Consider the following 27,738-nt stretch of genomic DNA (forward strand, 5'->3'; position numbering starts at 1 on the left):
CCAGATTGGACTAGACGAAGAAGACCGCGATTCCACCCGATTTTTCTGGCTTAGAGACCCAAGCAACCCCAAGAGTGAACTTGAGACTTACAGATTCAAGGTAATTTTATTCGGAGCGACATGTTCGCCATTTATTCTAAACGCTACATTATTGAAACATTTGTCAACGGTTACAAGTGCTACAGCTGAGATACTCAAGCGAGATTTGTATGTAGACAACGTACTTACAAGTGTTAATACGGAAGAAGCCGCCTTAAATTTCTTTGAAGAATCTAGAGAACTCATGACAAATGCAGGATTTAATTTGAGAACATGGAAGTCAAATAGCAAGCAACTTAGCAACGAAGCTACAAAGGCAAACGTACTTGATACGGATAGCGAGACGAAAATTCTTGGGATGCGTTGGGATGCGAAGTCAGACATATTGACATTTGCGAAATTAAATGAAAATCGTATAGATATTGATAATTCACAAGCGACAAAGAGAGAAATATTGAGTAAATCATCGTCAATTTACGACCCACTCGGAATTCTTGGACCAGTGACCGTAAGAGCTAAGCTACTGGTACAAACATTATGGAAAGAAGGATACGATTGGGACCAGGTGTTGCCTAGCAACATAGTTAAATCATGGTATGAAATTTTAGATGACATCCGAGATGTAACAGTTAATACGAAAATCGCACGACATTATTTCAACGATCAAAATGAGAACGAAAGTAACGAGAAAATCACATTACATGTCTTTGTTGATGCCAGCCAACGCGCTTATGGAGCCAGTGCCTACTTGTGTAAAGGAAACACTTCTTCTCTCGTAATTGCAAAAAACCGGATCGCTCCGCTCGCCAAAATGACATTACCAAAGCTAGAATTGATGGCTGCAGTAATAGGAGCTCGAATGGCTAAAACCCTCACGAAAACCCTAAAACCACAACGCACAGTACTATGGAGTGACAGTCAGATCGTTCTGCACTGGATTTCGTCTTTAAAATCATTTGGAAGATTTGTTCAGAATCGTGTGATAGAAATTAAAGAAACGACACAAAACTACGACTGGAAATACGTACCAACAGACTCAAATCCAGCCGACCTTCAAACTAGAGGAATATCATCAACGCAATTCAAAGAATCGACTTTGTGGATGCAAGGACCGTCATGGATATCAGATGAGAACAGTTGGCCTACATGGACCCCACAAATTAAACAAGAGACTCTTTTGTTAACGACAACAGATGACAGCGAAAAGACAAAACCGTGTGCTTTAAATGGAATTTCGAAAATAATCGATCTATCAAGATTCTCGTCATTGAAGAAGTTATTACGAGTTACATGCTACGTGTTTAAATTTGTGAATATATGTAAAAGTAAGCGACCGTATAACTTGAGAAAATATGCTAGACACGGAAAAGATATAACAAAAGATGAAATTGACCGCGCAACTCGTACATGGATTACAGATATTCAAAATGAAAAATTCAGTAATGAAAAGCAGCAACTCGCAAACCCGTCACATGACAAGAATCTACCGTTAGTAAGACAACTGCGCTTGTTCATAGATACAGAAGGTGTCATTCGATGCGCCGGGCGCATACAAAATTCACAGTTAGACGACTCCGCGAAGTTCCCAGTGTTACTACCGAAGAAAAATCAATTTACGGACTTAGTTATATTGAACGCGCACCTGCAGATGTTACACTCAGGAGCTGGACAGACAATAACGCAAATCCGCCAATCATATTGGATACCTTCCATTAGACAGTGCGTAAACCACATCGTACAAAAATGTGTAAAGTGCCGAAAAGTGACAGGAAAAGCGTTTCCACAGCAAATTTCACCTCCGCTTCCGAAAGATAGAGTCACCGATACGATTCCGTTTACGACAACTGGTGTTGATTTCGCTGGACCACTATTCGTTAAAGATAATGGACTTGTTACAAAATCGTATATTTGCCTATTCACATGTGCTTGTATTCGTGCCGTACACCTAGAACTTGTTACAGATATGACAATCGAATCATTCAAATTAGCATTTAGACGATTCGTTAGTAGGAGAGGAATTCCCAGTACTGTGTATTCCGACAATGCACCAACCTTTGTTTCCGCTTCACATGATATTCCGAAGGAAATGAACATTCAGATTAATTGGAAATTTAGTCCGAAAGCAGCACCGTGGTATGGTGGATGGTGGGAGAGACTAGTTGGAATTACGAAAACGACATTGAAAAAAGTGCTCGGGAAATCTCAAGTAAATTCTGACGTATTACGAACAACTTTGATAGAAATTGAACGTGTAATCAACGATCGTCCGATTACATATGTGTCGTCCGACATCCGAGATCCAGAGCCACTAACGCCGTCACATCTACTGCAGGGAAGAAGATTATCACAAGAGAACAATTCTTATTCAGAGGACAATAATTTAAATTTAGATTTCACAGAAGCAAACAAACGTTTTAATCATAAAGTAACTTTGATTGAACACTTTGCAAAACGATGGAGAATGGAATACCTCACCGGATTAAGAGAATTTCATCGCGTCGCCGGAGACCAAAGCGCACATGTGAAAATCGGTTCCGTCGTACAAATCATGGACAATTCACCGAGAATGATGTGGAAACTAGCAGTAATAGAAGATTTGATCACCGGGAAAGATGGAGCAGTGAGAGCAGTCAAACTTCGTACATCAAATGGACTGATTACAACAAGACCAATTGTGAAACTGGTGCCATTGGAAATATGAACTTTAATTGTTTTTTTTTATACCCTTTTTTATGAACAATACATGAACAGTAATTGCATTTTGCGGCCCCCAGAATGTTGTGAATTAGTTATAGTTTCAGTTTAGTATTTTATACTCTTTTATTTGCTTAACGTTTTACCGCCATTTTACGTAACAATAAGCCCGCAACGTCGTCACTTGCCGACGTCTCTCTTGTATATTATAGACTCTAGTAAAGCATACGAAACATTGAAGACGTTTTTGTGTTTACTCGCCTTTATTATCGATACGTCCAAAACAACCATGTTGTGGTATACAATTTCGACGCTAAAGATTGGTAATATCTCTCTCTCTCTCTCTCTCTCTCTCTCTCTCTCTCTCTCTCTCTCTCTCTCTCTCTCTCTCTCTCTCTCTCTCTCTCTCTCTCTCTCTCTCTCTCTCTCTCTCATCCATCTGTTGCTGGATTTTGTCCTATTCTTTTTGAGATTCTAAATTTCACCCTTTCAATCCGCTATCCAAAAGTTGTATTTGCGTCATCGTTATCGCCCTCTTATGAACTGTATTTTTTCTTTAATGTTATCATGAATTTCATACATTTTCTTATAAGTTTATATTTCGCCTCGGGCAATTATACTGTTCGTGTCGTCATCATGTAAACATATGTTCACCGGTCTTTGTTTCGTATACAGTGTATAACCTAAACATTCGGGAAAGCAAATTCCCTGTTGTTTTTCCGTCTATCTTGTTCCGTTCAGCAGACTTTATCTCCAATTCTTCCTCCCAGAAAACATTTTCTTCAAATAGTGGTTTAGAGAATGTAACATATGTTCGAAGATTAATTACGCCCCTCAGTAATTGATTCGTATTTCCACTACAAATTAGCATAACCTACAACAAGTGTACGATACTGTTAAATTAATTGCACAATGATGAGACAAAGAATTAAACTTTCAGGACCTCTTAAAGTTTCAACTTTGGATAATTTCTATACCGTATCAATTACGGAATAATTGGCATCAGCTATCATGTACTATGTAGCAGTGTAGAAGTAAATATTTTGTTAGCATGGGGAAATTTTAAAGAAATAGACATCATAAGATATATATCAATATCATTAAAGTTGTGATATTTTTTTTTTTTTAATCTAGCCTGCATATATGCATTGCCACGTAATTCAATAAACTGGCTGTATACGTCTGTGCTATAAGAAAGAATTTCGTTCACATCAGTAACATGGCGTCGGTGGTGTAACGGTTAGCATGGTTGCCTTCCAAGCAGTCGATCCGGGTTCGACTCCCGGCCGACGCACGTAATTTTTGTTTGGATTTGATGGAATCAAATAGCATGTTCCTTACACGAGTTGACGAACATTCGGAAATGTAGTGTTTCTTTATTTGCGAGAGAGCTTGTTTTCATATCTTTTTGTCTAACTTAACTCCAATAGGTTAAGATACAATTTGCTATAAAACTTCAAATATATGAAGCTTTATATATTGATGGGTAATGAACTCGAATGCGATATATATTTAAGAAAATTTAAACAGGTGTAATTATGGCGTCGGTGGTGTAACGGTTAGCATGGTTGCCTTCCAAGCAGTCGATCCGGGTTCGACTCCCGGCCGACGCATGAATTTTTTATATTGAATGAAATTTATTGCCTGTAGACGTCATTTGAAAAAAAAAAAATATTCTGACCATTCCGATTCATGTTGTCTCAGTGCTTCCACAACTTTTTAATAGAAGCACCCCAGTGATTTCAAATTTCGGACTACTCGGCATACCGGCATTAATTTCATCTCTTTACCAATCCAAGTTGATACAACTAAACCATTTGGACCAGTAGTGCTGAACAACTTTTGACACTAACTGTAGTAATCTTGAAACAAGTAAAACAGACAGCAAACTGTTTGAACGTTGATGCCATTTAAAATTGGCCATTCTTCAAGACAGCAAAAATAGATGTTTCCGCTGAGGATTGAACTCAGGACCTTCCGCGTGTTAAGCGGATGTGATAACCACTACACCACGGAAACCTTGGGGATCTAAGCGTGAATTTAAGCTTAAAACCATGACGGAAATCAACGGCACAGCATTGCAGCTCAGGCATATCAACAGTTGACCTAATTGATGGTTAACTTAACTTCTGCCGGCAGACAATCGCTATTTTAACATATGTCGTCTTTCTTTTGTATTCGAAATCTCAAATTGATCCAACACGTAGTGTATACTTTAATTTTTAGTTATTCCTGTCACATAGAAACCGTTCTTAATTTTCAATCGATAGCTACAATTTGTCAATAAAAATAACATATTCTAGAGATTGGAATACTTGTTCACTGTCTTGGTACAATGTGGTATGTGATATGAAATTATTTATAATCTATTTAATTTCACTAAGCAGTGTCAGGCTCGTTGGTCTAGTGGTATGATTCTCGCTTCGGGTGCGAGAGGTCCCGGGTTCGACTCCCGGACGAGCCCTAATTTTTGGCATTGCAAAAGGATCCGCTCATTTAACATCAAATCGCGAAACTGAGGTACCAATGATGTAAGGCCACAATTTAGAGAATCACGGAAGCACAAATATACAAGCAGCGTAATATCGTTACCCATCTGGTCTTCCCGTCCTCATCAATGTCAGCCTGCAAAATGGGCTATAGACATTACTCGTGATACAACTTAAAAGGGAGTCTCCAACCATGTACAGTATATTCATTCAACTGGTCAATTTCCTACCATAGAGGTGTCATGGATACTAGAATATAAATGGTCTTGATCATGTTAATCTTTTGGGCCTCGGTGGATTTTGCTTCGCTTCTTTCGTAAAATAGTAGTAACGTACTTCAGCCGTATCTATCCTGCTTTAATTATGACACGTTGTCGTTACCGTGGTGATTGCGTCTCATTCTTCGTCCAGGGATTCCTGACTGCGGATCGATGTTAACATTCCGGTCTCCGGTAAGTCAGATTTGTGTTTCCTCCCAGACAGACTACACCCATTGCATAATGACCCCCACGGTTCTAGAAAGGATATCATTTGATAGAAGTAATAAGACTGGCACTAACACCATGTTGTGGTATACAATTTCGACGCTAAAGATTGGTAATATCTCTCTCTCTCTCTCTCTCTCTCTCTCTCTCTCTCTCTCTCTCTCTCTCTTATCCATCTGTTGCTGGATTTTGTCCTATTCTTTTTGATCGAGATTCTAAATTTCACCCTTTCAATCCGCTATCCAAAAGTTGTATTTGCGTCATCGTTATCGCCCTCTTATGAACTGTATTTTTTCTTTAATGTTATCATGAATTTCATACATTTTCTTATAAGTTTATATTTCGCCTCGGGCAATTATACTGTTCGTGTCGTCATCATGTAAACATATGTTCACCGGTCTTTGTTTCGTATACAGTGTATAACCTAAACATTCGGGAAAGCAAATTCCCTGTTGTTTTTCCGTCTATCTTGTTCCGTTCAGCAGACTTTATCTCCAATTCTTCCTCCCAGAAAACATTTTCTTCAAATAGTGGTTTAGAGAATGTAACATATGTTCGAAGATTAATTACGCCCCTCAGTAATTGATTCGTATTTCCACTACAAATTAGCATAACCTACAACAAGTGTACGATACTGTTAAATTAATTGCACAATGATGAGACAAAGAATTAAACTTTCAGGACCTCTTAAAGTTTCAACTTTGGATAATTTCTATACCGTATCAATTACGGAATAATTGGCATCAGCTATCATGTACTATGTAGCAGTGTAGAAGTAAATATTTTGTTAGCATGGGGAAATTTTAAAGAAATAGACATCATAAGATATATATCAATATCATTAAAGTTGTGATATTTTTTTTTTTAATCTAGCCTGCATATATGCATTGCCACGTAATTCAATAAACTGGCTGTATACGTCTGTGCTATAAGAAAGAATTTCGTTCACATCAGTAACATGGCGTCGGTGGTGTAACGGTTAGCATGGTTGCCTTCCAAGCAGTCGATCCGGGTTCGACTCCCGGCCGACGCACGTAATTTTTGTTTGGATTTGATGGAATCAAATAGCATGTTCCTTACACGAGTTGACGAACATTCGGAAATGTAGTGTTTCTTTATTTGCGAGAGAGCTTGTTTTCATATCTTTTTGTCTAACTTAACTCCAATAGGTTAAGATACAATTTGCTATAAAACTTCAAATATATGAAGCTTTATATATTGATGGGTAATGAACTCGAATGCGATATATATCTAAGAAAATTTAAACAGGTGTAATTATGGCGTCGGTGGTGTAACGGTTAGCATGGTTGCCTTCCAAGCAGTCGATCCGGGTTCGACTCCCGGCCGACGCATGAATTTTTTATATTGAATGAAATTTATTGCCTGTAGACGTCATTTGAAAAAAAAAAAATATTCTGACCATTCCGATTCATGTTGTCTCAGTGCTTCCACAACTTTTTAATAGAAGCACCCCAGTGATTTCAAATTTCGGACTACTCGGCATACCGGCATTAATTTCATCTCTTTACCAATCCAAGTTGATACAACTAAACCATTTGGACCAGTAGTGCTGAACAACTTTTGACACTAACTGTAGTAATCTTGAAACAAGTAAAACAGACAGCAAACTGTTTGAACGTTGATGCCATTTAAAATTGGCCATTCTTCAAGACAGCAAAAATAGATGTTTCCGCTGAGGATTGAACTCAGGACCTTCCGCGTGTTAAGCGGATGTGATAACCACTACACCACGGAAACCTTGGGGATCTAAGCGTGAATTTAAGCTTAAAACCATGACGGAAATCAACGGCACAGCATTGCAGCTCAGGCATATCAACAGTTGACCTAATTGATGGTTAACTTAACTTCTGCCGGCAGACAATCGCTATTTTAACATATGTCGTCTTTCTTTTGTATTCGAAATCTCAAATTGATCCAACACGTAGTGTATACTTTAATTTTTAGTTATTCCTGTCACATAGAAACCGTTCTTAATTTTCAATCGATAGCTACAATTTGTCAATAAAAATAACATATTCTAGAGATTGGAATACTTGTTCACTGTCTTGGTACAATGTGGTATGTGATATGAAATTATTTATAATCTATTTAATTTCACTAAGCAGTGTCAGGCTCGTTGGTCTAGTGGTATGATTCTCGCTTCGGGTGCGAGAGGTCCCGGGTTCGACTCCCGGACGAGCCCTAATTTTTGGCATTGCAAAAGGATCCGCTCATTTAACATCAAATCGCGAAACTGAGGTACCAATGATGTAAGGCCACAATTTAGAGAATCACGGAAGCACAAATATACAAGCAGCGTAATATCGTTACCCATCTGGTCTTCCCGTCCTCATCAATGTCAGCCTGCAAAATGGGCTATAGACATTACTCGTGATACAACTTAAAAGGGAGTCTCCAACCATGTACAGTATATTCATTCAACTGGTCAATTTCCTACCATAGAGGTGTCATGGATACTAGAATATAAATGGTCTTGATCATGTTAATCTTTTGGGCCTCGGTGGATTTTGCTTCGCTTCTTTCGTAAAATAGTAGTAACGTACTTCAGCCGTATCTATCCTGCTTTAATTATGACACGTTGTCGTTACCGTGGTGATTGCGTCTCATTCTTCGTCCAGGGATTCCTGACTGCGGATCGATGTTAACATTCCGGTCTCCGGTAAGTCAGATTTGTGTTTCCTCCCAGACAGACTACACCCATTGCATAATGACCCCCACGGTTCTAGAAAGGATATCATTTGATAGAAGTAATAAGACTGGCACTAACACCATGTTGTGGTATACAATTTCGACGCTAAAGATTGGTAATATCTCTCTCTCTCTCTCTCTCTCTCTCTCTCTCTCTCTCTCTCTCTCTCTCTCTCTCTCTCTCTCTCTCTCTCTCTCTTATCCATCTGTTGCTGGATTTTGTCCTATTCTTTTTGAGATTCTAAATTTCACCCTTTCAATCCGCTATCCAAAAGTTGTATTTGCGTCATCGTTATCGCCCTCTTATGAACTGTATTTTTTCTTTAATGTTATCATGAATTTCATACATTTTCTTATAAGTTTATATTTCGCCTCGGGCAATTATACTGTTCGTGTCGTCATCATGTAAACATATGTTCACCGGTCTTTGTTTCGTATACAGTGTATAACCTAAACATTCGGGAAAGCAAATTCCCTGTTGTTTTTCCGTCTATCTTGTTCCGTTCAGCAGACTTTATCTCCAATTCTTCCTCCCAGAAAACATTTTCTTCAAATAGTGGTTTAGAGAATGTAACATATGTTCGAAGATTAATTACGCCCCTCAGTAATTGATTCGTATTTCCACTACAAATTAGCATAACCTACAACAAGTGTACGATACTGTTAAATTAATTGCACAATGATGAGACAAAGAATTAAACTTTCAGGACCTCTTAAAGTTTCAACTTTGGATAATTTCTATACCGTATCAATTACGGAATAATTGGCATCAGCTATCATGTACTATGTAGCAGTGTAGAAGTAAATATTTTGTTAGCATGGGGAAATTTTAAAGAAATAGACATCATAAGATATATATCAATATCATTAAAGTTGTGATATTTTTTTTTTTTAATCTAGCCTGCATATATGCATTGCCACGTAATTCAATAAACTGGCTGTATACGTCTGTGCTATAAGAAAGAATTTCGTTCACATCAGTAACATGGCGTCGGTGGTGTAACGGTTAGCATGGTTGCCTTCCAAGCAGTCGATCCGGGTTCGACTCCCGGCCGACGCACGTAATTTTTGTTTGGATTTGATGGAATCAAATAGCATGTTCCTTACACGAGTTGACGAACATTCGGAAATGTAGTGTTTCTTTATTTGCGAGAGAGCTTGTTTTCATATCTTTTTGTCTAACTTAACTCCAATAGGTTAAGATACAATTTGCTATAAAACTTCAAATATATGAAGCTTTATATATTGATGGGTAATGAACTCGAATGCGATATATATCTAAGAAAATTTAAACAGGTGTAATTATGGCGTCGGTGGTGTAACGGTTAGCATGGTTGCCTTCCAAGCAGTCGATCCGGGTTCGACTCCCGGCCGACGCATGAATTTTTTATATTGAATGAAATTTATTGCCTGTAGACGTCATTTGAAAAAAAAAAAATATTCTGACCATTCCGATTCATGTTGTCTCAGTGCTTCCACAACTTTTTAATAGAAGCACCCCAGTGATTTCAAATTTCGGACTACTCGGCATACCGGCATTAATTTCATCTCTTTACCAATCCAAGTTGATACAACTAAACCATTTGGACCAGTAGTGCTGAACAACTTTTGACACTAACTGTAGTAATCTTGAAACAAGTAAAACAGACAGCAAACTGTTTGAACGTTGATGCCATTTAAAATTGGCCATTCTTCAAGACAGCAAAAATAGATGTTTCCGCTGAGGATTGAACTCAGGACCTTCCGCGTGTTAAGCGGATGTGATAACCACTACACCACGGAAACCTTGGGGATCTAAGCGTGAATTTAAGCTTAAAACCATGACGGAAATCAACGGCACAGCATTGCAGCTCAGGCATATCAACAGTTGACCTAATTGATGGTTAACTTAACTTCTGCCGGCAGACAATCGCTATTTTAACATATGTCGTCTTTCTTTTGTATTCGAAATCTCAAATTGATCCAACACGTAGTGTATACTTTAATTTTTAGTTATTCCTGTCACATAGAAACCGTTCTTAATTTTCAATCGATAGCTACAATTTGTCAATAAAAATAACATATTCTAGAGATTGGAATACTTGTTCACTGTCTTGGTACAATGTGGTATGTGATATGAAATTATTTATAATCTATTTAATTTCACTAAGCAGTGTCAGGCTCGTTGGTCTAGTGGTATGATTCTCGCTTCGGGTGCGAGAGGTCCCGGGTTCGACTCCCGGACGAGCCCTAATTTTTGGCATTGCAAAAGGATCCGCTCATTTAACATCAAATCGCGAAACTGAGGTACCAATGATGTAAGGCCACAATTTAGAGAATCACGGAAGCACAAATATACAAGCAGCGTAATATCGTTACCCATCTGGTCTTCCCGTCCTCATCAATGTCAGCCTGCAAAATGGGCTATAGACATTACTCGTGATACAACTTAAAAGGGAGTCTCCAACCATGTACAGTATATTCATTCAACTGGTCAATTTCCTACCATAGAGGTGTCATGGATACTAGAATATAAATGGTCTTGATCATGTTAATCTTTTGGGCCTCGGTGGATTTTGCTTCGCTTCTTTCGTAAAATAGTAGTAACGTACTTCAGCCGTATCTATCCTGCTTTAATTATGACACGTTGTCGTTACCGTGGTGATTGCGTCTCATTCTTCGTCCAGGGATTCCTGACTGCGGATCGATGTTAACATTCCGGTCTCCGGTAAGTCAGATTTGTGTTTCCTCCCAGACAGACTACACCCATTGCATAATGACCCCCACGGTTCTAGAAAGGATATCATTTGATAGAAGTAATAAGACTGGCACTAACACCATGTTGTGGTATACAATTTCGACGCTAAAGATTGGTAATATCTCTCTCTCTCTCTCTCTCTCTCTCTCTCTCTCTCTCTCTCTCTCTCTCTCTCTCTTATCCATCTGTTGCTGGATTTTGTCCTATTCTTTTTGATCGAGATTCTAAATTTCACCCTTTCAATCCGCTATCCAAAAGTTGTATTTGCGTCATCGTTATCGCCCTCTTATGAACTGTATTTTTTCTTTAATGTTATCATGAATTTCATACATTTTCTTATAAGTTTATATTTCGCCTCGGGCAATTATACTGTTCGTGTCGTCATCATGTAAACATATGTTCACCGGTCTTTGTTTCGTATACAGTGTATAACCTAAACATTCGGGAAAGCAAATTCCCTGTTGTTTTTCCGTCTATCTTGTTCCGTTCAGCAGACTTTATCTCCAATTCTTCCTCCCAGAAAACATTTTCTTCAAATAGTGGTTTAGAGAATGTAACATATGTTCGAAGATTAATTACGCCCCTCAGTAATTGATTCGTATTTCCACTACAAATTAGCATAACCTACAACAAGTGTACGATACTGTTAAATTAATTGCACAATGATGAGACAAAGAATTAAACTTTCAGGACCTCTTAAAGTTTCAACTTTGGATAATTTCTATACCGTATCAATTACGGAATAATTGGCATCAGCTATCATGTACTATGTAGCAGTGTAGAAGTAAATATTTTGTTAGCATGGGGAAATTTTAAAGAAATAGACATCATAAGATATATATCAATATCATTAAAGTTGTGATATTTTTTTTTTTTAATCTAGCCTGCATATATGCATTGCCACGTAATTCAATAAACTGGCTGTATACGTCTGTGCTATAAGAAAGAATTTCGTTCACATCAGTAACATGGCGTCGGTGGTGTAACGGTTAGCATGGTTGCCTTCCAAGCAGTCGATCCGGGTTCGACTCCCGGCCGACGCACGTAATTTTTGTTTGGATTTGATGGAATCAAATAGCATGTTCCTTACACGAGTTGACGAACATTCGGAAATGTAGTGTTTCTTTATTTGCGAGAGAGCTTGTTTTCATATCTTTTTGTCTAACTTAACTCCAATAGGTTAAGATACAATTTGCTATAAAACTTCAAATATATGAAGCTTTATATATTGATGGGTAATGAACTCGAATGCGATATATATCTAAGAAAATTTAAACAGGTGTAATTATGGCGTCGGTGGTGTAACGGTTAGCATGGTTGCCTTCCAAGCAGTCGATCCGGGTTCGACTCCCGGCCGACGCATGAATTTTTTATATTGAATGAAATTTATTGCCTGTAGACGTCATTTGAAAAAAAAAAAATATTCTGACCATTCCGATTCATGTTGTCTCAGTGCTTCCACAACTTTTTAATAGAAGCACCCCAGTGATTTCAAATTTCGGACTACTCGGCATACCGGCATTAATTTCATCTCTTTACCAATCCAAGTTGATACAACTAAACCATTTGGACCAGTAGTGCTGAACAACTTTTGACACTAACTGTAGTAATCTTGAAACAAGTAAAACAGACAGCAAACTGTTTGAACGTTGATGCCATTTAAAATTGGCCATTCTTCAAGACAGCAAAAATAGATGTTTCCGCTGAGGATTGAACTCAGGACCTTCCGCGTGTTAAGCGGATGTGATAACCACTACACCACGGAAACCTTGGGGATCTAAGCGTGAATTTAAGCTTAAAACCATGACGGAAATCAACGGCACAGCATTGCAGCTCAGGCATATCAACAGTTGACCTAATTGATGGTTAACTTAACTTCTGCCGGCAGACAATCGCTATTTTAACATATGTCGTCTTTCTTTTGTATTCGAAATCTCAAATTGATCCAACACGTAGTGTATACTTTAATTTTTAGTTATTCCTGTCACATAGAAACCGTTCTTAATTTTCAATCGATAGCTACAATTTGTCAATAAAAATAACATATTCTAGAGATTGGAATACTTGTTCACTGTCTTGGTACAATGTGGTATGTGATATGAAATTATTTATAATCTATTTAATTTCACTAAGCAGTGTCAGGCTCGTTGGTCTAGTGGTATGATTCTCGCTTCGGGTGCGAGAGGTCCCGGGTTCGACTCCCGGACGAGCCCTAATTTTTGGCATTGCAAAAGGATCCGCTCATTTAACATCAAATCGCGAAACTGAGGTACCAATGATGTAAGGCCACAATTTAGAGAATCACGGAAGCACAAATATACAAGCAGCGTAATATCGTTACCCATCTGGTCTTCCCGTCCTCATCAATGTCAGCCTGCAAAATGGGCTATAGACATTACTCGTGATACAACTTAAAAGGGAGTCTCCAACCATGTACAGTATATTCATTCAACTGGTCAATTTCCTACCATAGAGGTGTCATGGATACTAGAATATAAATGGTCTTGATCATGTTAATCTTTTGGGCCTCGGTGGATTTTGCTTCGCTTCTTTCGTAAAATAGTAGTAACGTACTTCAGCCGTATCTATCCTGCTTTAATTATGACACGTTGTCGTTACCGTGGTGATTGCGTCTCATTCTTCGTCCAGGGATTCCTGACTGCGGATCGATGTTAACATTCCGGTCTCCGGTAAGTCAGATTTGTGTTTCCTCCCAGACAGACTACACCCATTGCATAATGACCCCCACGGTTCTAGAAAGGATATCATTTGATAGAAGTAATAAGACTGGCACTAACACCATGTTGTGGTATACAATTTCGACGCTAAAGATTGGTAATATCTCTCTCTCTCTCTCTCTCTCTCTCTTATCCATCTGTTGCTGGATTTTGTCCTATTCTTTTTGAGATTCTAAATTTCACCCTTTCAATCCGCTATCCAAAAGTTGTATTTGCGTCATCGTTATCGCCCTCTTATGAACTGTATTTTTTCTTTAATGTTATCATGAATTTCATACATTTTCTTATAAGTTTATATTTCGCCTCGGGCAATTATACTGTTCGTGTCGTCATCATGTAAACATATGTTCACCGGTCTTTGTTTCGTATACAGTGTATAACCTAAACATTCGGGAAAGCAAATTCCCTGTTGTTTTTCCGTCTATCTTGTTCCGTTCAGCAGACTTTATCTCCAATTCTTCCTCCCAGAAAACATTTTCTTCAAATAGTGGTTTAGAGAATGTAACATATGTTCGAAGATTAATTACGCCCCTCAGTAATTGATTCGTATTTCCACTACAAATTAGCATAACCTACAACAAGTGTACGATACTGTTAAATTAATTGCACAATGATGAGACAAAGAATTAAACTTTCAGGACCTCTTAAAGTTTCAACTTTGGATAATTTCTATACCGTATCAATTACGGAATAATTGGCATCAGCTATCATGTACTATGTAGCAGTGTAGAAGTAAATATTTTGTTAGCATGGGGAAATTTTAAAGAAATAGACATCATAAGATATATATCAATATCATTAAAGTTGTGATATTTTTTTTTTTTAATCTAGCCTGCATATATGCATTGCCACGTAATTCAATAAACTGGCTGTATACGTCTGTGCTATAAGAAAGAATTTCGTTCACATCAGTAACATGGCGTCGGTGGTGTAACGGTTAGCATGGTTGCCTTCCAAGCAGTCGATCCGGGTTCGACTCCCGGCCGACGCACGTAATTTTTGTTTGGATTTGATGGAATCAAATAGCATGTTCCTTACACGAGTTGACGAACATTCGGAAATGTAGTGTTTCTTTATTTGCGAGAGAGCTTGTTTTCATATCTTTTTGTCTAACTTAACTCCAATAGGTTAAGATACAATTTGCTATAAAACTTCAAATATATGAAGCTTTATATATTGATGGGTAATGAACTCGAATGCGATATATATCTAAGAAAATTTAAACAGGTGTAATTATGGCGTCGGTGGTGTAACGGTTAGCATGGTTGCCTTCCAAGCAGTCGATCCGGGTTCGACTCCCGGCCGACGCATGAATTTTTTATATTGAATGAAATTTATTGCCTGTAGACGTCATTTGAAAAAAAAAAAATATTCTGACCATTCCGATTCATGTTGTCTCAGTGCTTCCACAACTTTTTAATAGAAGCACCCCAGTGATTTCAAATTTCGGACTACTCGGCATACCGGCATTAATTTCATCTCTTTACCAATCCAAGTTGATACAACTAAACCATTTGGACCAGTAGTGCTGAACAACTTTTGACACTAACTGTAGTAATCTTGAAACAAGTAAAACAGACAGCAAACTGTTTGAACGTTGATGCCATTTAAAATTGGCCATTCTTCAAGACAGCAAAAATAGATGTTTCCGCTGAGGATTGAACTCAGGACCTTCCGCGTGTTAAGCGGATGTGATTTTTTTTATCTTTATTATATTCACAATTCATATATACATATCACAGTTTGAATTACACAAAAATAAAAACATTGCCATTAGTTATTGTCTTTTCTCTGAAATGATTCATATTTGAAACATTAATTATATATTGCGTGAAATATTTGTCACGAACATGATTGTCTGATTATCAACTTGTGTATACTCATATTTATATAAATATATCAATTTATATATCACTTTCTATACAAAAACATCATATATACCTATAATTATATTCAATCACTTTCTAATCTTCCATTCATCTCATACATTCAAAATGATAAAAAGCTTACACAGAATAAAATGAAAAAATTAAAGAGTTAATTGTTTCTACAGTCTTAGTGTCGAATATATGACGAACAATGATACAATCGAAAAAAAATCGCAAAGGGATGGTGTCCATTCCACAACGCAAATAATATCAAAAGTATTAAATATGAAGTCAATTATAAGCATTAATAAGACAAGCAAACAACATCACAATATAATTATCATTATTCAGCAAAAACATTTTCCCCATTTTCTCACAGAAACATACACAATTCTCACTACAAAAACAAATTATAAAATACTGAAAAAAAATAAACTGTTACAGCTTTTTATTTTCCACAAGTTTTTCCATCTCTAATATTCCTTGACGCACTGCATCAGTCATCAGTTTTGTTGTTCTTACATCTTTAAAATCGTCGGTTACCACTTTGTTAAATATACGATAATCTCGTTCACCGCGAAGGAGAACTTCAAACTCTTTATGGTCTATATGAAATAATACTAGACGTCCTCTTTGCGTTTTTCCAATTAATATGTCCGTACCACTTCGGTTTTGTTTTAAAACAATTTTATGAATAAATCTACTATCTTGTATGTTTTTATTATGTTCTTTCACTTTATCACATGTTGACGGATTCTTTTCAATTATATCAACAGATACTCTTTGTTTACTTTTATTTCCATTGTTTATAATTTTACTCGGTAAACAGGTTGGTGACATAGGCAATTCTTTACCTGTGTCGATTAACAGTGCTATATTTGGACTTTCTACACTATTAATGTTACCTGTAGAAGCGGAGGCCTCACACGGGTTATCATCAAAATCCATCACATCGGAAATATTCGTCAATACCTTTCCACTCGGTATATGATTATTTTCAGATAAACTATCTGAACAAATCACATCTGTATCATTCTCACTATTCTCAATATGTACATTATCATTGTTATACTCTTTCATCCGTTTTCTATCACGGTTGACGGTAGAATTTGATTTTCTTTTACTTTTACTAATTTCCTGATTTGTAAAAACTATCGATATACGGGCTCTGTCATTTTCACCGTGCACAGTAAATGATATATTAGAAAATTGTTCGCATGCATTTTCTATAGTACTCATCAATAAAGATGGAAGTCTCTCCATTGTATATATAATTCAAAACAGTAGTAAAATTCACCCTCGGGTAGCCTCTTTCAATCCAACAATATTTACAACATTTAAAACAGTTAATAAAGACGGTTTTTTCAATATCAGTGAAAAAAAACTTACTTCTAAAACAAGTTAGAATGTTAATATTCCGTATTTCAGCTTGGTAATCCGAGCAATAACTTATAATATAGTAATATTTTCACTGTACACATAAACGTCCTATCATGTAAAGGTCCACTCGACCGATCAACAACTTTTGACACTAACTGTAGTAATCTTGAAACAAGTAAAACAGACAGCAAACTGTTTGAACGTTGATGCCATTTAAAATTGGCCATTCTTCAAGACAGCAAAAATAGATGTTTCCGCTGAGGATTGAACTCAGGACCTTCCGCGTGTTAAGCGGATGTGATAACCACTACACCACGGAAACCTTGGGGATCTAAGCGTGAATTTAAGCTTAAAACCATGACGGAAATCAACGGCACAGCATTGCAGCTCAGGCATATCAACAGTTGACCTAATTGATGGTTAACTTAACTTCTGCCGGCAGACAATCGCTATTTTAACATATGTCGTCTTTCTTTTGTATTCGAAATCTCAAATTGATCCAACACGTAGTGTATACTTTAATTTTTAGTTATTCCTGTCACATAGAAACCGTTCTTAATTTTCAATCGATAGCTACAATTTGTCAATAAAAATAACATATTCTAGAGATTGGAATACTTGTTCACTGTCTTGGTACAATGTGGTATGTGATATGAAATTATTTATAATCTATTTAATTTCACTAAGCAGTGTCAGGCTCGTTGGTCTAGTGGTATGATTCTCGCTTCGGGTGCGAGAGGTCCCGGGTTCGACTCCCGGACGAGCCCTAATTTTTGGCATTGCAAAAGGATCCGCTCATTTAACATCAAATCGCGAAACTGAGGTACCAATGATGTAAGGCCACAATTTAGAGAATCACGGAAGCACAAATATACAAGCAGCGTAATATCGTTACCCATCTGGTCTTCCCGTCCTCATCAATGTCAGCCTGCAAAATGGGCTATAGACATTACTCGTGATACAACTTAAAAGGGAGTCTCCAACCATGTACAGTATATTCATTCAACTGGTCAATTTCCTACCATAGAGGTGTCATGGATACTAGAATATAAATGGTCTTGATCATGTTAATCTTTTGGGCCTCGGTGGATTTTGCTTCGCTTCTTTCGTAAAATAGTAGTAACGTACTTCAGCCGTATCTATCCTGCTTTAATTATGACACGTTGTCGTTACCGTGGTGATTGCGTCTCATTCTTCGTCCAGGGATTCCTGACTGCGGATCGATGTTAACATTCCGGTCTCCGGTAAGTCAGATTTGTGTTTCCTCCCAGACAGACTACACCCATTGCATAATGACCCCCACGGTTCTAGAAAGGATATCATTTGATAGAAGTAATAAGACTGGCACTAACACCATGTTGTGGTATACAATTTCGACGCTAAAGATTGGTAATATCTCTCTCTCTCTCTCTCTCTCTCTCTCTCTCTCTCTCTCTCTCTCTCTCTCTCTCTCTCTCTCTCTCTCTCTCTCTCTCTTATCCATCTGTTGCTGGATTTTGTCCTATTCTTTTTGAGATTCTAAATTTCACCCTTTCAATCCGCTATCCAAAAGTTGTATTTGCGTCATCGTTATCGCCCTCTTATGAACTGTATTTTTTCTTTAATGTTATCATGAATTTCATACATTTTCTTATAAGTTTATATTTCGCCTCGGGCAATTATACTGTTCGTGTCGTCATCATGTAAACATATGTTCACCGGTCTTTGTTTCGTATACAGTGTATAACCTAAACATTCGGGAAAGCAAATTCCCTGTTGTTTTTCCGTCTATCTTGTTCCGTTCAGCAGACTTTATCTCCAATTCTTCCTCCCAGAAAACATTTTCTTCAAATAGTGGTTTAGAGAATGTAACATATGTTCGAAGATTAATTACGCCCCTCAGTAATTGATTCGTATTTCCACTACAAATTAGCATAACCTACAACAAGTGTACGATACTGTTAAATTAATTGCACAATGATGAGACAAAGAATTAAACTTTCAGGACCTCTTAAAGTTTCAACTTTGGATAATTTCTATACCGTATCAATTACGGAATAATTGGCATCAGCTATCATGTACTATGTAGCAGTGTAGAAGTAAATATTTTGTTAGCATGGGGAAATTTTAAAGAAATAGACATCATAAGATATATATCAATATCATTAAAGTTGTGATATTTTTTTTTTTTAATCTAGCCTGCATATATGCATTGCCACGTAATTCAATAAACTGGCTGTATACGTCTGTGCTATAAGAAAGAATTTCGTTCACATCAGTAACATGGCGTCGGTGGTGTAACGGTTAGCATGGTTGCCTTCCAAGCAGTCGATCCGGGTTCGACTCCCGGCCGACGCACGTAATTTTTGTTTGGATTTGATGGAATCAAATAGCATGTTCCTTACACGAGTTGACGAACATTCGGAAATGTAGTGTTTCTTTATTTGCGAGAGAGCTTGTTTTCATATCTTTTTGTCTAACTTAACTCCAATAGGTTAAGATACAATTTGCTATAAAACTTCAAATATATGAAGCTTTATATATTGATGGGTAATGAACTCGAATGCGATATATATCTAAGAAAATTTAAACAGGTGTAATTATGGCGTCGGTGGTGTAACGGTTAGCATGGTTGCCTTCCAAGCAGTCGATCCGGGTTCGACTCCCGGCCGACGCATGAATTTTTTATATTGAATGAAATTTATTGCCTGTAGACGTCATTTGAAAAAAAAAAAATATTCTGACCATTCCGATTCATGTTGTCTCAGTGCTTCCACAACTTTTTAATAGAAGCACCCCAGTGATTTCAAATTTCGGACTACTCGGCATACCGGCATTAATTTCATCTCTTTACCAATCCAAGTTGATACAACTAAACCATTTGGACCAGTAGTGCTGAACAACTTTTGACACTAACTGTAGTAATCTTGAAACAAGTAAAACAGACAGCAAACTGTTTGAACGTTGATGCCATTTAAAATTGGCCATTCTTCAAGACAGCAAAAATAGATGTTTCCGCTGAGGATTGAACTCAGGACCTTCCGCGTGTTAAGTGGATGTGATAACCACTACACCACGGAAACCTTGGGGATCTAAGCGTGAATTTAAGCTTAAAACCATGACGGAAATCAACGGCACAGCATTGCAGCTCAGGCATATCAACAGTTGACCTAATTGATGGTTAACTTAACTTCTGCCGGCAGACAATCGCTATTTTAACATATGTCGTCTTTCTTTTGTATTCGAAATCTCAAATTGATCCAACACGTAGTGTATACTTTAATTTTTAGTTATTCCTGTCACATAGAAACCGTTCTTAATTTTCAATCGATAGCTACAATTTGTCAATAAAAATAACATATTCTAGAGATTGGAATACTTGTTCACTGTCTTGGTACAATGTGGTATGTGATATGAAATTATTTATAATCTATTTAATTTCACTAAGCAGTGTCAGGCTCGTTGGTCTAGTGGTATGATTCTCGCTTCGGGTGCGAGAGGTCCCGGGTTCGACTCCCGGACGAGCCCTAATTTTTGGCATTGCAAAAGGATCCGCTCATTTAACATCAAATCGCGAAACTGAGGTACCAATGATGTAAGGCCACAATTTAGAGAATCACGGAAGCACAAATATACAAGCAGCGTAATATCGTTACCCATCTGGTCTTCCCGTCCTCATCAATGTCAGCCTGCAAAATGGGCTATAGACATTACTCGTGATACAACTTAAAAGGGAGTCTCCAACCATGTACAGTATATTCATTCAACTGGTCAATTTCCTACCATAGAGGTGTCATGGATACTAGAATATAAATGGTCTTGATCATGTTAATCTTTTGGGCCTCGGTGGATTTTGCTTCGCTTCTTTCGTAAAATAGTAGTAACGTACTTCAGCCGTATCTATCCTGCTTTAATTATGACACGTTGTCGTTACCGTGGTGATTGCGTCTCATTCTTCGTCCAGGGATTCCTGACTGCGGATCGATGTTAACATTCCGGTCTCCGGTAAGTCAGATTTGTGTTTCCTCCCAGACAGACTACACCCATTGCATAATGACCCCCACGGTTCTAGAAAGGATATCATTTGATAGAAGTAATAAGACTGGCACTAACACCATGTTGTGGTATACAATTTCGACGCTAAAGATTGGTAATATCTCTCTCTCTCTCTCTCTCTCTCTCTTATCCATCTGTTGCTGGATTTTGTCCTATTCTTTTTGAGATTCTAAATTTCACCCTTTCAATCCGCTATCCAAAAGTTGTATTTGCGTCATCGTTATCGCCCTCTTATGAACTGTATTTTTTCTTTAATGTTATCATGAATTTCATACATTTTCTTATAAGTTTATATTTCGCCTCGGGCAATTATACTGTTCGTGTCGTCATCATGTAAACATATGTTCACCGGTCTTTGTTTCGTATACAGTGTATAACCTAAACATTCGGGAAAGCAAATTCCCTGTTGTTTTTCCGTCTATCTTGTTCCGTTCAGCAGACTTTATCTCCAATTCTTCCTCCCAGAAAACATTTTCTTCAAATAGTGGTTTAGAGAATGTAACATATGTTCGAAGATTAATTACGCCCCTCAGTAATTGATTCGTATTTCCACTACAAATTAGCATAACCTACAACAAGTGTACGATACTGTTAAATTAATTGCACAATGATGAGACAAAGAATTAAACTTTCAGGACCTCTTAAAGTTTCAACTTTGGATAATTTCTATACCGTATCAATTACGGAATAATTGGCATCAGCTATCATGTACTATGTAGCAGTGTAGAAGTAAATATTTTGTTAGCATGGGGAAATTTTAAAGAAATAGACATCATAAGATATATATCAATATCATTAAAGTTGTGATATTTTTTTTTTTTAATCTAGCCTGCATATATGCATTGCCACGTAATTCAATAAACTGGCTGTATACGTCTGTGCTATAAGAAAGAATTTCGTTCACATCAGTAACATGGCGTCGGTGGTGTAACGGTTAGCATGGTTGCCTTCCAAGCAGTCGATCCGGGTTCGACTCCCGGCCGACGCACGTAATTTTTGTTTGGATTTGATGGAATCAAATAGCATGTTCCTTACACGAGTTGACGAACATTCGGAAATGTAGTGTTTCTTTATTTGCGAGAGAGCTTGTTTTCATATCTTTTTGTCTAACTTAACTCCAATAGGTTAAGATACAATTTGCTATAAAACTTCAAATATATGAAGCTTTATATATTGATGGGTAATGAACTCGAATGCGATATATATCTAAGAAAATTTAAACAGGTGTAATTATGGCGTCGGTGGTGTAACGGTTAGCATGGTTGCCTTCCAAGCAGTCGATCCGGGTTCGACTCCCGGCCGACGCATGAATTTTTTATATTGAATGAAATTTATTGCCTGTAGACGTCATTTGAAAAAAAAAAAATATTCTGACCATTCCGATTCATGTTGTCTCAGTGCTTCCACAACTTTTTAATAGAAGCACCCCAGTGATTTCAAATTTCGGACTACTCGGCATACCGGCATTAATTTCATCTCTTTACCAATCCAAGTTGATACAACTAAACCATTTGGACCAGTAGTGCTGAACAACTTTTGACACTAACTGTAGTAATCTTGAAACAAGTAAAACAGACAGCAAACTGTTTGAACGTTGATGCCATTTAAAATTGGCCATTCTTCAAGACAGCAAAAATAGATGTTTCCGCTGAGGATTGAACTCAGGACCTTCCGCGTGTTAAGCGGATGTGATAACCACTACACCACGGAAACCTTGGGGATCTAAGCGTGAATTTAAGCTTAAAACCATGACGGAAATCAACGGCACAGCATTGCAGCTCAGGCATATCAACAGTTGACCTAATTGATGGTTAACTTAACTTCTGCCGGCAGACAATCGCTATTTTAACATATGTCGTCTTTCTTTTGTATTCGAAATCTCAAATTGATCCAACACGTAGTGTATACTTTAATTTTTAGTTATTCCTGTCACATAGAAACCGTTCTTAATTTTCAATCGATAGCTACAATTTGTCAATAAAAATAACATATTCTAGAGATTGGAATACTTGTTCACTGTCTTGGTACAATGTGGTATGTGATATGAAATTATTTATAATCTATTTAATTTCACTAAGCAGTGTCAGGCTCGTTGGTCTAGTGGTATGATTCTCGCTTCGGGTGCGAGAGGTCCCGGGTTCGACTCCCGGACGAGCCCTAATTTTTGGCATTGCAAAAGGATCCGCTCATTTAACATCAAATCGCGAAACTGAGGTACCAATGATGTAAGGCCACAATTTAGAGAATCACGGAAGCACAAATATACAAGCAGCGTAATATCGTTACCCATCTGGTCTTCCCGTCCTCATCAATGTCAGCCTGCAAAATGGGCTATAGACATTACTCGTGATACAACTTAAAAGGGAGTCTCCAACCATGTACAGTATATTCATTCAACTGGTCAATTTCCTACCATAGAGGTGTCATGGATACTAGAATATAAATGGTCTTGATCATGTTAATCTTTTGGGCCTCGGTGGATTTTGCTTCGCTTCTTTCGTAAAATAGTAGTAACGTACTTCAGCCGTATCTATCCTGCTTTAATTATGACACGTTGTCGTTACCGTGGTGATTGCGTCTCATTCTTCGTCCAGGGATTCCTGACTGCGGATCGATGTTAACATTCCGGTCTCCGGTAAGTCAGATTTGTGTTTCCTCCCAGACAGACTACACCCATTGCATAATGACCCCCACGGTTCTAGAAAGGATATCATTTGATAGAAGTAATAAGACTGGCACTAACACCATGTTGTGGTATACAATTTCGACGCTAAAGATTGGTAATATCTCTCTCTCTCTCTCTCTCTCTCTCTCTCTCTCTCTCTCTCTCTCTCTCTCTCTCTCTCTCTCTCTCTCTCTCTCTCTTATCCATCTGTTGCTGGATTTTGTCCTATTCTTTTTGAGATTCTAAATTTCACCCTTTCAATCCGCTATCCAAAAGTTGTATTTGCGTCATCGTTATCGCCCTCTTATGAACTGTATTTTTTCTTTAATGTTATCATGAATTTCATACATTTTCTTATAAGTTTATATTTCGCCTCGGGCAATTATACTGTTCGTGTCGTCATCATGTAAACATATGTTCACCGGTCTTTGTTTCGTATACAGTGTATAACCTAAACATTCGGGAAAGCAAATTCCCTGTTGTTTTTCCGTCTATCTTGTTCCGTTCAGCAGACTTTATCTCCAATTCTTCCTCCCAGAAAACATTTTCTTCAAATAGTGGTTTAGAGAATGTAACATATGTTCGAAGATTAATTACGCCCCTCAGTAATTGATTCGTATTTCCACTACAAATTAGCATAACCTACAACAAGTGTACGATACTGTTAAATTAATTGCACAATGATGAGACAAAGAATTAAACTTTCAGGACCTCTTAAAGTTTCAACTTTGGATAATTTCTATACCGTATCAATTACGGAATAATTGGCATCAGCTATCATGTACTATGTAGCAGTGTAGAAGTAAATATTTTGTTAGCATGGGGAAATTTTAAAGAAATAGACATCATAAGATATATATCAATATCATTAAAGTTGTGATATTTTTTTTTTTTAATCTAGCCTGCATATATGCATTGCCACGTAATTCAATAAACTGGCTGTATACGTCTGTGCTATAAGAAAGAATTTCGTTCACATCAGTAACATGGCGTCGGTGGTGTAACGGTTAGCATGGTTGCCTTCCAAGCAGTCGATCCGGGTTCGACTCCCGGCCGACGCACGTAATTTTTGTTTGGATTTGATGGAATCAAATAGCATGTTCCTTACACGAGTTGACGAACATTCGGAAATGTAGTGTTTCTTTATTTGCGAGAGAGCTTGTTTTCATATCTTTTTGTCTAACTTAACTCCAATAGGTTAAGATACAATTTGCTATAAAACTTCAAATATATGAAGCTTTATATATTGATGGGTAATGAACTCGAATGCGATATATATCTAAGAAAATTTAAACAGGTGTAATTATGGCGTCGGTGGTGTAACGGTTAGCATGGTTGCCTTCCAAGCAGTCGATCCGGGTTCGACTCCCGGCCGACGCATGAATTTTTTATATTGAATGAAATTTATTGCCTGTAGACGTCATTTGAAAAAAAAAAAATATTCTGACCATTCCGATTCATGTTGTCTCAGTGCTTCCACAACTTTTTAATAGAAGCACCCCAGTGATTTCAAATTTCGGACTACTCGGCATACCGGCATTAATTTCATCTCTTTACCAATCCAAGTTGATACAACTAAACCATTTGGACCAGTAGTGCTGAACAACTTTTGACACTAACTGTAGTAATCTTGAAACAAGTAAAACAGACAGCAAACTGTTTGAACGTTGATGCCATTTAAAATTGGCCATTCTTCAAGACAGCAAAAATAGATGTTTCCGCTGAGGATTGAACTCAGGACCTTCCGCGTGTTAAGTGGATGTGATAACCACTACACCACGGAAACCTTGGGGATCTAAGCGTGAATTTAAGCTTAAAACCATGACGGAAATCAACGGCACAGCATTGCAGCTCAGGCATATCAACAGTTGACCTAATTGATGGTTAACTTAACTTCTGCCGGCAGACAATCGCTATTTTAACATATGTCGTCTTTCTTTTGTATTCGAAATCTCAAATTGATCCAACACGTAGTGTATACTTTAATTTTTAGTTATTCCTGTCACATAGAAACCGTTCTTAATTTTCAATCGATAGCTACAATTTGTCAATAAAAATAACATATTCTAGAGATTGGAATACTTGTTCACTGTCTTGGTACAATGTGGTATGTGATATGAAATTATTTATAATCTATTTAATTTCACTAAGCAGTGTCAGGCTCGTTGGTCTAGTGGTATGATTCTCGCTTCGGGTGCGAGAGGTCCCGGGTTCGACTCCCGGACGAGCCCTAATTTTTGGCATTGCAAAAGGATCCGCTCATTTAACATCAAATCGCGAAACTGAGGTACCAATGATGTAAGGCCACAATTTAGAGAATCACGGAAGCACAAATATACAAGCAGCGTAATATCGTTACCCATCTGGTCTTCCCGTCCTCATCAATGTCAGCCTGCAAAATGGGCTATAGACATTACTCGTGATACAACTTAAAAGGGAGTCTCCAACCATGTACAGTATATTCATTCAACTGGTCAATTTCCTACCATAGAGGTGTCATGGATACTAGAATATAAATGGTCTTGATCATGTTAATCTTTTGGGCCTCGGTGGATTTTGCTTCGCTTCTTTCGTAAAATAGTAGTAACGTACTTCAGCCGTATCTATCCTGCTTTAATTATGACACGTTGTCGTTACCGTGGTGATTGCGTCTCATTCTTCGTCCAGGGATTCCTGACTGCGGATCGATGTTAACATTCCGGTCTCCGGTAAGTCAGATTTGTGTTTCCTCCCAGACAGACTACACCCATTGCATAATGACCCCCACGGTTCTAGAAAGGATATCATTTGATAGAAGTAATAAGACTGGCACTAACACCATGTTGTGGTATACAATTTCGACGCTAAAGATTGGTAATATCTCTCTCTCTCTCTCTCTCTCTCTCTCTCTCTCTCTCTCTCTCTCTCTCTCTCTCTCTCTCTCTCTCTCTCTCTCTCTCTCTCTCTCTCTCTCTCTTATCCATCTGTTGCTGGATTTTGTCCTATTCTTTTTGAGATTCTAAATTTCACCCTTTCAATCCGCTATCCAAAAGTTGTATTTGCGTCATCGTTATCGCCCTCTTATGAACTGTATTTTTTCTTTAATGTTATCATGAATTTCATACATTTTCTTATAAGTTTATATTTCGCCTCGGGCAATTATACTGTTCGTGTCGTCATCATGTAAACATATGTTCACCGGTCTTTGTTTCGTATACAGTGTATAACCTAAACATTCGGGAAAGCAAATTCCCTGTTGTTTTTCCGTCTATCTTGTTCCGTTCAGCAGACTTTATCTCCAATTCTTCCTCCCAGAAAACATTTTCTTCAAATAGTGGTTTAGAGAATGTAACATATGTTCGAAGATTAATTACGCCCCTCAGTAATTGATTCGTATTTCCACTACAAATTAGCATAACCTACAACAAGTGTACGATACTGTTAAATTAATTGCACAATGATGAGACAAAGAATTAAACTTTCAGGACCTCTTAAAGTTTCAACTTTGGATAATTTCTATACCGTATCAATTACGGAATAATTGGCATCAGCTATCATGTACTATGTAGCAGTGTAGAAGTAAATATTTTGTTAGCATGGGGAAATTTTAAAGAAATAGACATCATAAGATATATATCAATATCATTAAAGTTGTGATATTTTTTTTTTTTAATCTAGCCTGCATATATGCATTGCCACGTAATTCAATAAACTGGCTGTATACGTCTGTGCTATAAGAAAGAATTTCGTTCACATCAGTAACATGGCGTCGGTGGTGTAACGGTTAGCATGGTTGCCTTCCAAGCAGTCGATCCGGGTTCGACTCCCGGCCGACGCACGTAATTTTTGTTTGGATTTGATGGAATCAAATAGCATGTTCCTTACACGAGTTGACGAACATTCGGAAATGTAGTGTTTCT

General features: G+C 37.6%; 1 long non-coding RNA gene and 33 other non-coding genes across 34 annotated transcripts in view; 26 read left to right on the forward strand and 8 right to left on the reverse strand.

Moving 5' to 3' along the window:
- The window catches only part of LOC143075996 (uncharacterized), a 284,414-nt gene that overhangs the window by 224,060 nt on the left and 32,616 nt on the right, over positions 1–27,738 (forward strand). The gene's annotated exons all lie outside the window — the stretch shown is intronic.
- Trnag-ucc (transfer RNA glycine (anticodon UCC)) lies at positions 3,956–4,027 on the forward strand. Its single transcript has one exon. It is a non-coding gene; the product is annotated as a tRNA-Gly (tRNA).
- Positions 4,275–4,346, forward strand: Trnag-ucc (transfer RNA glycine (anticodon UCC)). Its single transcript has one exon. It is a non-coding gene; the product is annotated as a tRNA-Gly (tRNA).
- Trnav-aac (transfer RNA valine (anticodon AAC)) lies at positions 4,680–4,752 on the reverse strand. The gene has a single exon. It is a non-coding gene; the product is annotated as a tRNA-Val (tRNA).
- On the forward strand, positions 5,126–5,197 carry Trnap-cgg (transfer RNA proline (anticodon CGG)). Its single transcript has one exon. It is a non-coding gene; the product is annotated as a tRNA-Pro (tRNA).
- Positions 6,669–6,740, forward strand: Trnag-ucc (transfer RNA glycine (anticodon UCC)). Its single transcript has one exon. It is a non-coding gene; the product is annotated as a tRNA-Gly (tRNA).
- On the forward strand, positions 6,988–7,059 carry Trnag-ucc (transfer RNA glycine (anticodon UCC)). The gene has a single exon. It is a non-coding gene; the product is annotated as a tRNA-Gly (tRNA).
- On the reverse strand, positions 7,393–7,465 carry Trnav-aac (transfer RNA valine (anticodon AAC)). Its single transcript has one exon. It is a non-coding gene; the product is annotated as a tRNA-Val (tRNA).
- Trnap-cgg (transfer RNA proline (anticodon CGG)) lies at positions 7,839–7,910 on the forward strand. The gene has a single exon. It is a non-coding gene; the product is annotated as a tRNA-Pro (tRNA).
- Positions 9,405–9,476, forward strand: Trnag-ucc (transfer RNA glycine (anticodon UCC)). The gene has a single exon. It is a non-coding gene; the product is annotated as a tRNA-Gly (tRNA).
- Trnag-ucc (transfer RNA glycine (anticodon UCC)) lies at positions 9,724–9,795 on the forward strand. The gene has a single exon. It is a non-coding gene; the product is annotated as a tRNA-Gly (tRNA).
- Positions 10,129–10,201, reverse strand: Trnav-aac (transfer RNA valine (anticodon AAC)). The gene has a single exon. It is a non-coding gene; the product is annotated as a tRNA-Val (tRNA).
- On the forward strand, positions 10,575–10,646 carry Trnap-cgg (transfer RNA proline (anticodon CGG)). Its single transcript has one exon. It is a non-coding gene; the product is annotated as a tRNA-Pro (tRNA).
- Trnag-ucc (transfer RNA glycine (anticodon UCC)) lies at positions 12,125–12,196 on the forward strand. Its single transcript has one exon. It is a non-coding gene; the product is annotated as a tRNA-Gly (tRNA).
- Positions 12,444–12,515, forward strand: Trnag-ucc (transfer RNA glycine (anticodon UCC)). The gene has a single exon. It is a non-coding gene; the product is annotated as a tRNA-Gly (tRNA).
- Positions 12,849–12,921, reverse strand: Trnav-aac (transfer RNA valine (anticodon AAC)). The gene has a single exon. It is a non-coding gene; the product is annotated as a tRNA-Val (tRNA).
- Trnap-cgg (transfer RNA proline (anticodon CGG)) lies at positions 13,295–13,366 on the forward strand. Its single transcript has one exon. It is a non-coding gene; the product is annotated as a tRNA-Pro (tRNA).
- On the forward strand, positions 14,811–14,882 carry Trnag-ucc (transfer RNA glycine (anticodon UCC)). Its single transcript has one exon. It is a non-coding gene; the product is annotated as a tRNA-Gly (tRNA).
- Trnag-ucc (transfer RNA glycine (anticodon UCC)) lies at positions 15,130–15,201 on the forward strand. The gene has a single exon. It is a non-coding gene; the product is annotated as a tRNA-Gly (tRNA).
- Positions 17,389–17,461, reverse strand: Trnav-aac (transfer RNA valine (anticodon AAC)). The gene has a single exon. It is a non-coding gene; the product is annotated as a tRNA-Val (tRNA).
- On the forward strand, positions 17,835–17,906 carry Trnap-cgg (transfer RNA proline (anticodon CGG)). The gene has a single exon. It is a non-coding gene; the product is annotated as a tRNA-Pro (tRNA).
- Trnag-ucc (transfer RNA glycine (anticodon UCC)) lies at positions 19,405–19,476 on the forward strand. Its single transcript has one exon. It is a non-coding gene; the product is annotated as a tRNA-Gly (tRNA).
- Trnag-ucc (transfer RNA glycine (anticodon UCC)) lies at positions 19,724–19,795 on the forward strand. The gene has a single exon. It is a non-coding gene; the product is annotated as a tRNA-Gly (tRNA).
- Positions 20,129–20,201, reverse strand: Trnav-aac (transfer RNA valine (anticodon AAC)). Its single transcript has one exon. It is a non-coding gene; the product is annotated as a tRNA-Val (tRNA).
- On the forward strand, positions 20,575–20,646 carry Trnap-cgg (transfer RNA proline (anticodon CGG)). Its single transcript has one exon. It is a non-coding gene; the product is annotated as a tRNA-Pro (tRNA).
- Positions 22,091–22,162, forward strand: Trnag-ucc (transfer RNA glycine (anticodon UCC)). Its single transcript has one exon. It is a non-coding gene; the product is annotated as a tRNA-Gly (tRNA).
- Positions 22,410–22,481, forward strand: Trnag-ucc (transfer RNA glycine (anticodon UCC)). Its single transcript has one exon. It is a non-coding gene; the product is annotated as a tRNA-Gly (tRNA).
- Trnav-aac (transfer RNA valine (anticodon AAC)) lies at positions 22,815–22,887 on the reverse strand. The gene has a single exon. It is a non-coding gene; the product is annotated as a tRNA-Val (tRNA).
- On the forward strand, positions 23,261–23,332 carry Trnap-cgg (transfer RNA proline (anticodon CGG)). Its single transcript has one exon. It is a non-coding gene; the product is annotated as a tRNA-Pro (tRNA).
- Positions 24,829–24,900, forward strand: Trnag-ucc (transfer RNA glycine (anticodon UCC)). Its single transcript has one exon. It is a non-coding gene; the product is annotated as a tRNA-Gly (tRNA).
- Trnag-ucc (transfer RNA glycine (anticodon UCC)) lies at positions 25,148–25,219 on the forward strand. The gene has a single exon. It is a non-coding gene; the product is annotated as a tRNA-Gly (tRNA).
- Positions 25,553–25,625, reverse strand: Trnav-aac (transfer RNA valine (anticodon AAC)). The gene has a single exon. It is a non-coding gene; the product is annotated as a tRNA-Val (tRNA).
- On the forward strand, positions 25,999–26,070 carry Trnap-cgg (transfer RNA proline (anticodon CGG)). The gene has a single exon. It is a non-coding gene; the product is annotated as a tRNA-Pro (tRNA).
- Trnag-ucc (transfer RNA glycine (anticodon UCC)) lies at positions 27,585–27,656 on the forward strand. Its single transcript has one exon. It is a non-coding gene; the product is annotated as a tRNA-Gly (tRNA).

The sequence above is a fragment of the Mytilus galloprovincialis genome, chromosome 5 (assembly GCF_965363235.1).
Source record: "Mytilus galloprovincialis chromosome 5, xbMytGall1.hap1.1, whole genome shotgun sequence".
NCBI classification, from domain to species: Eukaryota; Metazoa; Mollusca; class Bivalvia; order Mytilida; family Mytilidae; genus Mytilus; species Mytilus galloprovincialis.